The following is a 13,972-nucleotide window of genomic DNA, read 5'->3' on the forward strand; positions in this document are numbered from 1 at the left end:
AAAGGCTTCTGATAGCTCCATCCTGGTCCTGGTGGAGCCGGTACCCTTCATCTCTGAGGGACACTGTATGCACCTGACCAATAGAAGATGGTTCAGCACAAACCAATAGCTTCAATCAGTGAGCGAAACTGCAGAGTCCCTGTAACACAGCATCTTCTGCAGCCTCAGAGGTGCTCAAGCTCTATCAAAGAAGGCAGTATACCCATACTGCTCATTCTAATGCAAAGATTCTCTATATCAGGCATGTGTAGAATGAAGCTCAATGATCTGCTTCAGCCTTCGATGCTTTCAAGGCTGATAAAATGAATACCACTTGAGACCCAGCGCCTTGAGACCCTACGGGTGATTAGCCATGCTTTAGAAATGACTGTTTGATACCACTTTCCAGGGATGTCACAAAGGCCCCCAAAGCCCAAGCGGTGCTGGGGGACCCCGAGCTCCTGGGGGCCACTCAGCACAGTACACTGTGCACAGGCTTCAAGCCCCTGACTGGGTCCAGGTGGGAGTGGGCCACTCTCAAGGGACTTTGCAGTGGGGTGGGGGGTCCCAAGTTTTGTTACATTACTGCTACTTAGGCCACATTTGGGGTTCACTGGATTTAGGGTGCTGGGATCATAAAATGAAAATCTCAGATTCCTGTTGGTGTCCCCAGAATTAAAATCCTGGGTTACAAGATACTTTCCATAGAAAAGGCATGAACATGCTGACCTGGGCCTACCAGTCAAAATCTGCATATGTCCCTCCTTCTGGGAGAGAGACCACTTTTTGGGAGCATTTGCAGGATTAATATTTGCAGGATAAGCGTTGGTGGGGTCTAAGCACAGCATCTAGCTGTGGTCCCTGCACATGGGTGTTGTGGCCTAGAAATCATGGACGCCATTTCACCAAAATGCCAGGGGTAGCAGAAATGACATCACAAACAACATCACAAAGTACTACTTCAGTAGTTCATCATATTTTAACTTGGTAATACTGTCTGGATATTGGCTGCACCTCAGTACCTGTTCAGAAGGTTGACCAGTTCATCTTTGGTAAAGGGGTAAAGGACCTTCTATTGTGCGGCAACCAGTGGTGGCTGCCACTGAATGGGGGTGGTGGGGCGGGGTGGTAGAGTTAAAATAAATAAATAAAACCCATCTACCTTCTCCTTTGGGAGACGCGTTCTTCTCTCCTCCGTCCTCATCCTCTTCCCGAAAGCACACAGGCTCCAGACTCCCCTCAGCCAATCACGACACTGCTGTCACCAGCATGACAGCAGCATTGTGATTGGTGTGAGCAGCCTGGTTTGGAGCTCACACAAGGAGTGGGACCCTATGCACTTTCTCCTCCTGGCTGTGCAATATAGCCGAGTGGAGAAATGCAAAGTGCGCATGTCTATTTGGCCGGCCCAACACGGCTGGCAAAACAGACATGCGCACTTATGGTGCACATACCCCTCCTCCTCCAGCCCTCCTCCAGCCCAGCCTTGCCCCGCTCTGCCGTAACATGGCTCACAATGTAACATACAAGGATGATAACATTTTGTTATTATCATTTTATTTTTCCTTTTACTTAATGCAGTGGGGCGACGCTCCTCCACTTTAGCGGAGGAGCCGCCATCGGAGTCAACACGTGTTGCTGCATTTTTAGTAACTTTTTAACCATTTGGGCCAGACTTTTTTTTTCTTGTTTAAATCCGCAGAGTATGTGGCACATGATGAATTACATGGCAATTGCGGCAAATCTATAACTATGCAAAAATCGCCATGGCCGCACAATCGCATAATTCCAGTGGCCCTGATTATTATTCACTATTAGTGTAATGAAACATTGACAGAAAACAAAGTGGAGCCCCAACTAACCTACGTAAGGATGAGTTGCCCCAGTGTTTCTGTCACTGCTTTTGCCTCCTTAGGTGCTAGAGATCACAAAAGCAGTGCCAGTGGTTGCAAGGGGGAAGCCTGGGGTCTCACTAGCGACCCATGGCAGCTCCTAAAGGAAGTCCATGCTAGAAATATCAGGCCCCGAATTTGCAGATCCAGTAATGCTTGGCCTAGTAAAACCGAGCTTCTGAGAATGGGCCAGGCTGGTATGTCCTACAACAGTGGTTCCCAACCTGTGGTCCAGGGACCCCTGGGGATCCGCAAAGCCTCCTCAGGGGGTCCGCGACTGCTTAAAAAATTCAATAATATTAACAGATTAGGTCCCCAGCTTTCAGTAATGACTCAGTGGGGGTCCCCGGAATCCAATAATGATTCAGTGGGGGTCCCCGGATTCCAATGATGATTCAGTGGGGATCCCCAGGTTCCAGTAATGATAAAGTAGGGTCCACAGAAGTCAAAAGGTTGGGAGTCACTGACCTACAGGGATACCACTCTGGACAATTATACAGGGGTGTTGCTTATGGCTTTTGTAGAGCACATCAATCATCCCCAACGGGGTGTCACTGCACTGGGAATGCTTGATTCCCAAAAAAACATAATGCACCTACACAACAGATCTCATTGACATGAAAGAAGTGACTAGATACTTGACTGAAAGTAACACAGAGTATTAGCACCATCAAACAACTCAGTTCAAAAAGTGCACTGATCACTTGATTTTGTCTAAGTTGCTTTTACCAAACTTTTGTATTAAAGTTATGGTTTGTGAAAACATATTCTGCAGCAGAATGCATTAAAAAAATGTACATTCCCAGAGATCATCACCACATCATCAGGAGCTTCGACTCCAGATTCCAGACATAAGCAGAACTGAACACAGTGGCATAACAAAGGCCGCCGGAGCCCCTGTGGTGCAGGGCAGCCCTGAGCTCCGTGGGGCCCCCATGCTCCAGGGGGCCCCCTCAGCACAGTACATTGTGCACAGGCTGCAGGCCTCTGACTGGGCACTACCACATAATTTGCAGGGGGCCCACTCAAATTTCGTTATTTGTGGGAGGGGGCCCCCTCCAGGTACTTTGCAGAGGGGCCACTCAAATTTCATTATTTTCATCGAGCAGTGCAACTTTTCTAAGTCTGGCTTGACAGCACAGTTGTTTGCAAGATATATTGTTAACAATTCCTTAAAAGATAGAGTGGCGCTGCGTCAACTGAGAGAAGTATTACTTTCTCATGTCAACGGACTATTGGATTTTTGGTGTATCATCCCGCATTGGCAGGAACAGCTTCATTGGAAAGAATGAGGGGCTATTTTACAACTGAAAAGTACAGTAAGGGGCCGATTTAGGAGCCTCTAGTGCCTCCTTCCGTCATATTAGTGTCATTTTTTTACGTTAATGTGGACCAACGAGGCCTAAATCGCCGCGCCAAATTTACAAAGTGGCGCTGTAAGGAAATGCCTCCTTGGCATGGTTACACCCTGACTTTTTGCCTTTGCTGATGCCAAGTTATGATTTGAAAGTGTGCTGAGGCCTGCTAACCAGGCCCCAGCACCAGTGTTCTTTCCCTAACCTGTACTTTTGTTTCCACAATTGGCATACCCTGGCATCCAGGTAAGTCCATTGTAACTGGTACCTCTGGTAGCAAGGGCCCTGATGCCAGGGAAGGTCTCTAAGGGCTGCAGCATGTCTTATGCCACCCTGGGGACCCCTCACTCAGCACAGACACACTGCTTGCCAGCTTGTGTGTGCTAGTGGGGATAAAATGACTAAGTCGACATGGCACTCCCCTCAGGGTGCCATGCCAACCTCACACTGCCTATAGGTATAGATAAGTCACCACTCAAGCAGGCCTTACAGCCCTAAGGCAGGGTGCACTATACCATAGGTGAGGGCATAAGTGAATGAGCACTATGCCCCTACAGTGTCTAAGCAAAACCTTAGACATTGTAAGTGGAGGGTAGCCATAAGAGTATATGGTCTGGGAGTCTGTCATGCACAAACTCCACAGCACCATAATGGCTACACTGAAAACTGTGAAGTTTGGTATCAAACTTCTCAGCACAATAAATGCACACTGATGCCAGTGTACATTTTATTGTCACATACACCCCAGAGGGCACCTTAGAGGTGCCCCCTGAAAACTTAACCGACTACCCGTGTAGGCTGACTAGTTTTAGCAGCCTGCCACACACCAGACATATTGCTGGCCACATGGGGAGAGTGCCTTTGTCACTCTGTGGCTAGTAACAAAGCCTGTACTGGGTGGGGGTGCTTCTCACCTCCCCCTGCAGGAACTGTAACACCTGGCGGTGAGCCTCAAAGGCTCACCCCCTTTGTTACAGCACCCCAGGGCGCTCAAGCTAGTGGAGTTGCCCGCCCCCTCCGGCCACGGCCCCACTTTTGGCCGCAAGGCCGGAGGAGATAATGAGAAAAACAAGGAGGAGTCACTGGCCAGTCAGGACAGCCCCTAAGGTGTCCAGAGCTGAGGTGACTCTAACTTTTAGAAATCCTCCATCTTGCAGATGGAGGATTCCCCCAATAGGATTAGGGATGTGCCCCCCTCCCCTCAGGGAGGAGGCACAAAGAGGGTGTAGCCACCCTCAGGGCTAGTAGCCATTGGCTGCTAACCCCCCAGACCTAAACACACCCCTAAATCGAGTATTTAGGGGCTCCCAGAACCTAGGTAACTAGATTCCTGCAACCTAAGAAGAAGAGGACTACTGAACTGAAAAACCTGCAGAGAAGACGGAGACACCAACTGCTTTGGCCCCAGCTCTACCAGCCTGTCTCCCCACTTCTAAAGACACTGCTCCAGCGACGCGTTCCCAGGGTCCAGCAACCTCTGAAGCCTCAGAGGACTACCCTCCATCTAGAAGGACCAAGAACTCCCGAGGACAGCGGCTCGGTTCCACAAAGACTGCAACTTTGCAACAAAGAAGCAACTTTGAAACAACACACGTTTCCCGCCGGAAGCGTGAGACTTTGCACTCTGCACCCGACGCCCCCGGCTCGACTTGTGGAGAACAAACACCACAGGGAAGACTCCCCGGCGACTACGAGACCGTGAGTAGCCCGAGTTGACCCCCCTGAGCCCCCACAGCGACGCCTGCAGAGGGAATCCCGAGGCTCCCCCTGACCGCGACTGCCTGCTTCAAAGACCCGACGCCTGGTAAAGACACTGCACCCGCAGCCCCCAGGACCTGAAGGATCCGACCTCCAGTGCAGTAGCGACCCCCAGGTGGCCCTCTCCCTTGCCCAGGTGGTGGCTACCCCGAGGAGCCCCCCCCTTGCCTGCCTGCATCGCTGAAGAGACCCCTTGGTCTCCCATTGATTTCTATTGCGAACCCGACGCCTGTTGACACACTGCACCCGGCCTCCCCCGTCCCGCTGAGGGTGTACTTTTTGTGCTGACTTGTGTCCCCCCCGGTGCCCTACAAAATCCCCCTGGTCTGCCCTCCGAAGACGCGGGTACTTACCTGCTGGCAGACTGGAACCGGGGCACCCCCTTCTCCATTGAAGCCTATGCGTTTTGGGCACCACTTTGACCTCTGCACCTGACCGGCCCTGAGCTGCTGGTGTGGTAACTTTGGGGTTGCTCTGAACCCCCAACGGTGGGCTACCTTGGACCCAAACTTGAACCCCGTAGGTGGTTTACTTACCTGCAAAAACTAACAAACACTTACCTCCCCCAGGAACTGTTGAAAATTGCACTGTGTCTAGTTTTAAAATAGCTATATGTCATTTGTGTGAAAACTGTATATGCTATTTTGCTAATGCAAAGTTCCTAAAGTTCCTAAGTGAAGTACCTTTCATTTAAAGTATTACTTGTAAATCTTGAACCTGTGGTTCTTAAAATAAACTAAGAAAATATATTTTTCTATACAAAAACCTATTGGCCTGGAATTGTCTCTGAGTGTGTGTTCCTCATTTATTGCCTGTGTGTATGTACAACAAATGCTTAACACTACCCTCTGATAAGCCTACTGCTCGACCACACTACCACAAAATAGAGCATTAGTATTATCTCTTTTTACCACTATATTACCTCTAAGGTGAACGCTTGGACTCTGTGCATGCTATTTCTTACTTTGAAATAGTACATACAGAGCCAACTTCCTACAGGCGCAATGCATGTATTGCGCCTCTTTGTAACCCTTTGAGCTACATTATGCCTTTGCCATGCATAATATATGCAAAGGGGGCGTTCCCCTGTTAAGGGGGGCAAAAAAAATGGCACAAGAAAATCTAAGAGATTTCTTTGCGTCAATTTTTTCGGCACTATTGACGCCTGCTCAGAGCAGGAGTTAAAAGGAGGCACACCATAGTTTACAATGGGCCTCGATGGGCTTTGCAGCATTAGCATCAAAAAAATTTATGCTAATCCTGCAAAGCTCCGAACTAGCGTAAAAAATTATGATGCTAGTTCCCTAACTACCGCCATGGTGTGCAGTATGTTAGATAGAATGCACACGTGCTGGCATTAGGAGGGGCGCTAATGAGCGCAGGAAAAGTGACGTTGCACTGGGTGCAGTGCCACTTTTCTTTAATCTGGCCTTAAATCTTTACACTTTTTGTCACATTCAGGCCCATATTTATACTTTTTTAGCGCCGCATTTGCGTAATTTTTTGATGCAAAAGCAGTGCAAACTTGCAAAATACAATTGTATTTTGTACGTTTGTGCCGTTTTTGCGTCAAAAAGCGGCGCAAATGCGGCTCTAAAAAAGTATAAATATGGGCCTCAGTTGTTTATCTCTTACATGCATACTGTACAGAAAACAATCCTTTTTTGTACTTTTTCTGACCACTGAAAAAGCCAGCTTGGCAGGCTTTCACGTGATAAAAGCATTTGTGCATTCAACGAATGTATGCAGCATGTGAATGCCAGTGTTTACATGCGTTGACACTTTAAAGCCAGATTAACTGGCTTTGACAAAGTTTGGTTCTTCGATGGCTCAAATGAGAAACTCAAAACAATGTCACTATCACTGTGTCCTGGCTGGAAATGAAACTGGCTTAAGGCACGGGATTTAAAAGCTGGAGAACAACTGGTTTCGTATTTTCATTATTATAGAAGTCCTCTGGGGAACTGAACTGTGGTTTCCAAACCAAGAGGAGGTTATAAAAGGGTGTTGTTCAGAAGTCTCAGTGGGTTGAGCGCCTGCTGTATAGATCTCTGTGTGTATCCTGCAGTCCTCAGTATCAAATCCCAGTAAAACAGTGGACTCATGTTGCAGCTATAGGGAGTTGTGTCACCTACACCTCATGGATTGCGATCTTGATGGGACCTGTTAGGCCTGGCACCTTTGACGTGTTTCCCCTGTCTTTTTGCCTTCTGACCTCCTGTTTTTATGGTATGCTGTACTCTGTTTTTGCTGGTTTATTCTGTCTGCGCACTTTACCACTGCTGATCAGTGCTAAAGTGGAGGTGCTCCCTATGTAAATTGTATTAGTGATTGGTTTATCCATGATCGGCTTATTTGATTTACTCAGAGGTCCCTAGTAGAGTGCACTATGTGTGCCCAGGGCCCGTAAATCAAGTGCTACTAGGGGGGCTGCAGCACTGGTTGTGCCACCCACATTAGTAGACCTGTAAACATGGCTCAGACCTGCCACTGCAGTGTCTTTGAGTGCAGTTTTAAACTGCAAATTCAACCTGGCAAGTGTACCCACTTGCCAGACCCAAACCTTCCCTTTTTGTACATGTAAGGCACCCCTAAGGTAGGCCCTCTGTAGCTCCATGGGCAGGGTGCAGTGTATGTTAAAGGTAGGACATGTACTGATGTGTTTTACATGTCTTGACAGTAAAATACTGCCGAATTCGGTTTTAACTGTTGCAAGGCCTGTCCCTCTCATAGGTTAACATGGGGACTGCCTTTCAATATATTTTAAGTGCAGTTTCCCATTGGGAGAAGATAGATTTGGAGTTTGGGGTCTCTGATCTCACAAGTTAAAAATACATCTTTTGGTAAAGTTGGGTTTTAGATTGTCAGTTTGAAAATGCCACTTTTAGAAAGTAGGCATTTTCTTGCTTAACCATTCTGTGCCTCTGCCTGCTTGTGTATTCCACATCTGGGACAGACTTACAGTTGAGCTGTTGTGAATTCCCTCTAGACAGTGACACAAAGGGAGCTGGGGTGTAACCTGCATATCCTGATGAGTCTCCTGGGCTAGAGTGGGGAGGAAGGAGTTGACACTTACACCTGGAAGGGCTGTGCCTGTCTTTACACATTGCAGTCTCCAACCCCCTGGAGTGTGTTTGGGGCCAGGCCTGGGCAAGGCAGGATCTTGTGAACAACAGAAACTTTCCTTTGAAGTTTGCCTACTTCAAAAGCAAAAGGGGGTATAAGTAGTGGACCCAAAACCCCAGACTTTTAGAATACTTCTGGATCAAGAGGAACTTCTGCCAAGAAGAAGAGCTGGAGAAGGAGTACTTCCCTTTTGCTGTGTGTGTTTTGCTAGGTTGGCCTGCAGTTGCTGCTTTTGCCTTAAAGAGGGCAAAAACTGGACTTTGCCCTTTCCTGCTTGTGAAGTGTCTCCAAGGGCTTGGAGTGGAGCTTGCCTCCTGTTGGAAGTCTCAGGGATCTCACAGACTTCAGCTTCATCTGCCTACAGCACTGGGAAATGTGTGTTTTGTGCTGCAACAGACGAAAAACCACAGCAACGCAGTCAACGACGCCGCTGACTGCACCGAGACCTGAGGACACCACAAGTAGCCGTGCCCCATGACGCACCGCAACCCTGGCCTCACCCACGCCGCCACCTGACGCTGTCACCGAGCTGCAGCTTGCACATCGCCTGTGGGCCCCGCACTCCGCATTGCCTTGCTCACACCACAGCCTTGACATCCCCGACGCTCTACGCTGACACCGACGCCGCTACCTGCACCGTGGCCTGTGGACACCGCTCGTGAGGGACACAAAGCACCGTCCCATCCCGCACCACAGCCCGGTCCAGTGACTCCAGCATTGTCAACAGACGCCCCTGTCTGCACCGCGACCCGTGGGTGCCGCACAGAGCATGCCCCGCACCGTAGCCTTGGGCCTACCGATGACAACGCTTCAGCAATGACAACGACTCTGCCTGCAGTATGACCTGGAGACACCGCACATCGCACCGCCCTACTTCACACCGCAGCCCTGGTCTCACCGATGCCACAGGACGCCATTACCAAACCCCTGCCTGCACCTTCACCTGTGGGCACCGCACGTCGCATCGTCCTGCTTGGCACAGCAGCCCCGACGCCATCCACGCCAGGGCTCCTGACTTCATCATCAGCCCGCGGTTCGATCTGCAACAAGTGTGACTTTAGGAGCCCAACGATCCCCGCACCGACCCCTGGAACCGACGCCTGCAACACCAGCAAAGCTGCACTCCGAATCTCATCACGAGGATCACAATGCCCTACATTTCCAAGGTACTGTTTGCGGGTCTTCCCAACACCGTAGCTGGCCCGCGGCAGGCCTGAACTGTTGGATTTGTTGTTCAGGATGCTGTGATAGCCCCAGACGGAGCTATCAACTTTAAGGAACTGTATTTTTAAGTTAATTCTGCCAAAATTAATATCTTTATTATTGTATGTTGGATTTTTCTCGTTTTGGTCTTTTTTTACACAGGTAAATATTGGCTATTTTTCTAAAACTGGTGTGGTGTCCTTTTGGTTGGGTTGGTAGTCATGCAAACCCTTCTTTAGACTTGGGGCCTTATTGTTCATGCGACCGCTGCATGTGTTGGGGGGGTGACTCAGTGTTGGTGCGGCACGCTTCAGGCAGTAGGGGGGTCTTGTGCTGGCTGCTGCACTTCATGTGCACGCAGGGAAGAGGCTTGTCAGACTCCAGCTCGGCCCATAGCAAAGGCCAAAGTTAAATGGCCATCAGGCCTCCTTTTGTTGAAGTATCCTGGCTGGGAGCTATCGGGAGCCTCACACCTTGAAGCAATGGAGGGGTCGGGAAACAAAGTCACACACCTTATCTCTCCACGGGTATGTGACAGAGATGTTTTTGGCTTTGTTCAGCCCCTGTATATAACACAAAAGCATGCACTGTAAGAACGTCAGATGTGTAGGTCTGCCCCAGTATTTACGCAAAGAAAGATTGAAATGCAACTATTTTATTTATTTCATAGCGTTCAGCGCTACTCATCCCAATGCAGGGTGTAAGAGCGCTTTACATCACACATACATATCATGCGTTGACAATAAATCGTGTTTGTAAATCAATGTAGAGGAGGTGTTACATGAGACAGTGAGGAGTGACATGTCCTTCACAGCTCCCAGTGACGTACAATTTATGAACTGCAAGTAACAGGAACTCAGTGTTAAAGCAGTGACCTATTTACATAAAATAAAAATCTGTTATCTGCGTGTTACAAAATGTGTTTTGCAGGAGTCGTACTAACTCTCTATGCTACTTTGGTTCAAAGCTGGGACTAAACAAAACACACGTCTCTCCAGCAAACACGTTAACCACCAGAGGTATCTTACCATTATCATTAGTCCCTGAGATTTAGTTGGCACACAAAGATCTCTGCAGCAGGTACTTCAACCCCATAAGATATTTTAAAAATACACACTTTGCAACCAATTAAGCAGAACAGATTCATAGCCACATTTGTCCTTGTTTCCAATTTCTTTTTGGCAGACTCTTAAAAAATAAATGTAAAAGTTGAGGCCCAGTTTTTGTATTGCAATTGCTTTACTTTTTCGGCACAACCCTGATACAAAATCTCATTTGTTAAATATTGTAAGGTGCTCAAATGTACTCATGTTGGACCGGATAAACACATTTGTATGTCAGGACCGGAGGCTCCGATTATGCTTCTCTTTCTATGCTTTATTTTTTACAGCAGCCAATTAGAAATAACTTATTTAAAGAACTACATATCCCATGAACCCATGTATAGCATGTGATGAACCTTAGAGACAAGCCCTATAAAACCTTGAGTATAACAACGTACTTCCTCTTTCTTTGCTGCTCCGCAGCCAGTTAAGTCTCCTTATATTTTATTGTGATTGTAACTATTTATGATATTTGGTGTACCGCTTTGCGAGCGCATTTATGCACGACTACAAGTTTACGGCTATATACTGCTACTGTGTTGTTTTTCAATTGTATGCTAATTGTTTTGCCTATCGCGGGAGCGGCTTGCCGCCCTGTATGTGAAGCGAGAGTTTGGGAGTGAGAACCACGCAGCTTTTTGCCGTGCAGTCCTCTTTCTATTTTTAGCCTTTTGGATACGCCTCAGTGCGCGCGCGATCCGGCAAGCATGACTTTCATTGTGTCAGCTCGCTGACTCACGCATGTATGTCTGTATTGTGGCTCCCCCGAGGCCCTTCTGTTTCCAGTGTCCCAGACTGAGTTCTGCCAATTGTATAAATAATTCAGAGGCTTTGCCAAGAGCTCTTTACCAGGTCCTCCCTCCACACTTGAACTATCTTTCTGACCTGATGTAGGGGTTCTTTGTCTGTGTGCCCTGCCTAGCTCCCCCTTGACTCCCCTTTGGGGCTCTCTGACCCTGGTTGGTGACCTTTTGGGGTCTTGGCAAATTTATTCATTTTATATAATTCCGTATTGCAAATACCATCATGAATGACAAATACCAGGAGGGTGATGAGAGTTATTACTATGATGATGGGCAATCAAGCTTGTTTGAACAAAATCTAGTTCAAGCTCTAGACACAGGAGTGCGCCAGACTGTTAATGAAGCCTAAGCCAAGGCTATTACTCCTTTGAAACATCACCTTTATGGGTTTGCTCAACAGCAGGGCTGGATTCCTCCCTCCAGGGGCATGATAGAGGGGACCAAAGTCGCTCCTGCGACTCTGCCAAATAAAGAAGCTCATTCCGAGGTGTTTGAGAAGCTCGCAGCCTCTTTAGCTAACAAACACCCTTACAATATCCCATCAGAGCCCCGCTTGGAAGCATTCGCAGAGGACTCTGATGCAACTTCCTCACAGAACTCTTCACAGGAAGACGCACAGGGTCCACACAAGCATAAGGCGAAAATCCATCATACCTCCTCCGGTAAGCAACCAAAACTCTTAACTTTTGAACCAGGGGAAATCATCCACCTCAGGTCAACAGCTTGGGTGCGCCCTCCTGAAGTGGTTGATTATGTCAAATCTCACATCAGACAGGATTTTGATAAAGAAGTACGAGCTCGCTTACGCTTGGAGTGTCCCAGACCTGACCTTCCAGACAAAGAGGCAGAAACTCCAGAGGTAGATCCCTCTATGGTAACCTACTTAAGGAAATACACTAAGGACCCGAAGAAAGGGATTGATAAAGCGTGGAAAGCTTGCCAGGATAAGCTACTGTACACGACAGGTCCCTTGACCAAAATTCTCGAATTAGCCTCTCAGGCAAAGGAGTCTAATATCCTGGTTGATACAGAGACCCTAGTGGGATGGGCCCAACGTGCCTTTTCTCAATTAGGCAATACTAACTGTGCGATTTCCAATGAGCGACGCCGCTCGATTCTGATGAAACTAGCTCTGAAACTGGCGGATCTTGCTTCGTCCGAGGCAGACCCAGCAGGACAAGGCCTTTTACTTGGGGCTCTTTTCCTTAAAGAACTCTCTAAATTCGTCACCACTTTGCCCAACCTAGATAAAGCCCAAGGTACGATTGAAAGAGCACTACTCCCACTTTTTGCACAGGCCAGATGCTTCAGGGGGCGAGCATTCGGCTGCGTTTATCAAGGCTCGACAAGGAACGGCTTCCAAAGCCACAGAGGTAGAGGTGGCTATCAAGACCAAGCATCCACCTTCTACCCCTCGAGACGTTTCTTAAGAGGGTGCTTCTGTAGAGGAAGGTTCAGAGGTGCTGCTGCCGCCATACAGGACTCTAACCCCTCAGGTGAGAATAATCCCATGGACAGAGCTCACTTTTGGGGGGGGCGCACCCAGCTCTTTTCTCACAATTGGCAAAAGATTTCCAATGATCCTTGGGTGCAGGAATCTGAGCAGGGGTCCAAGATAGAATTCTTTCAGAGTCCCCTGCAGTTGTCCTTCCCCATCACAAAGTATTTTTCCCAATTAGATCAGAATTTAATTCAAGCAGAAATGCAATCTTTTCTGTCAAAAAAATACGATAGAGGAAACGATCTTCACCCCCTAGGGTTCGTAAGTTCAATTTTTCTGGTCAACAAAAAAGGGGGCGGCTGCCGGTTAGTCCTCAATTTAAGGGAATTCAACCAATGGATCCTTTACCATCGTTTCAAGATCGAGGGGATCCATTTGTCACGAGACATCCTTCAAGTGTGAGATTGGATGGTACATTTAGATTTGAAGGACGCTCATCTTTCCTCCCAGCAGATGCTTCCTCCAGTTTCTATAGGGAGGAAAGTCCTATGAGTTTAAAGTTCTTCCCTTCAGCCTGTCTTCAGCTCCGTGGTGCGTCACAAAGCTAATGAAACCAGTTGTGGAATCCCCAAGATCCATGGGTGTTCATCTTTTCATATACCTGGATGACATTCATTTTGTCTAAATTCCCTCAGACAACAATTCTTCATCTGGAATGGGCGATCTCTCTTCTTCAAGAGTTAGGGTTTGTCATCAACGTCCAAAAATCTTTCCTAATTCCTACACAATCTATAGAATTCCTAGGATCCGTAGTGAATTCCCAATCACCCAATTAATTCTCCCTCCCCTGAAGGTGAAGAACATCAAGAGAGAATTGAAATTAGCCTTATCCAAGAGGAATATATCATTGAGATCGCTGGCTCACCTAGTGGGGCTTCTGGCCTCATCCATTCAGGCAATTTTCCCAGGACCTCTACATTACAGGGCACTCCAACATTTGAAGATCATGCATCTGAACAAGGGCCTCTCATATTACAAACTAATTCCGCTCTCAATAGATGCGAGAACTGAGATTTCTTGGTGGCTAGCCCATATGGAAGCATGGAACGGCAGAGCCATATTTCCCTCATGTTGGACCTGGCTTTTTGACAGGGTCATCCCCAAACTTTTTGCCTCCTTCCTCCTATTTTTTCTGACCTGTTGTTGTTGGATTTTGAACTCTGGGCACTTTACCACTGCTAACCAGTGCTAAAGTGCATATGCTCTCTGTGTAAATTGTACTGTTGATTGGTTTATCCATGATTGGCTATTT

This window comes from Pleurodeles waltl, chromosome 9 (assembly GCF_031143425.1).
Source record: "Pleurodeles waltl isolate 20211129_DDA chromosome 9, aPleWal1.hap1.20221129, whole genome shotgun sequence".
Taxonomy (NCBI): domain Eukaryota; kingdom Metazoa; phylum Chordata; class Amphibia; order Caudata; family Salamandridae; genus Pleurodeles; species Pleurodeles waltl.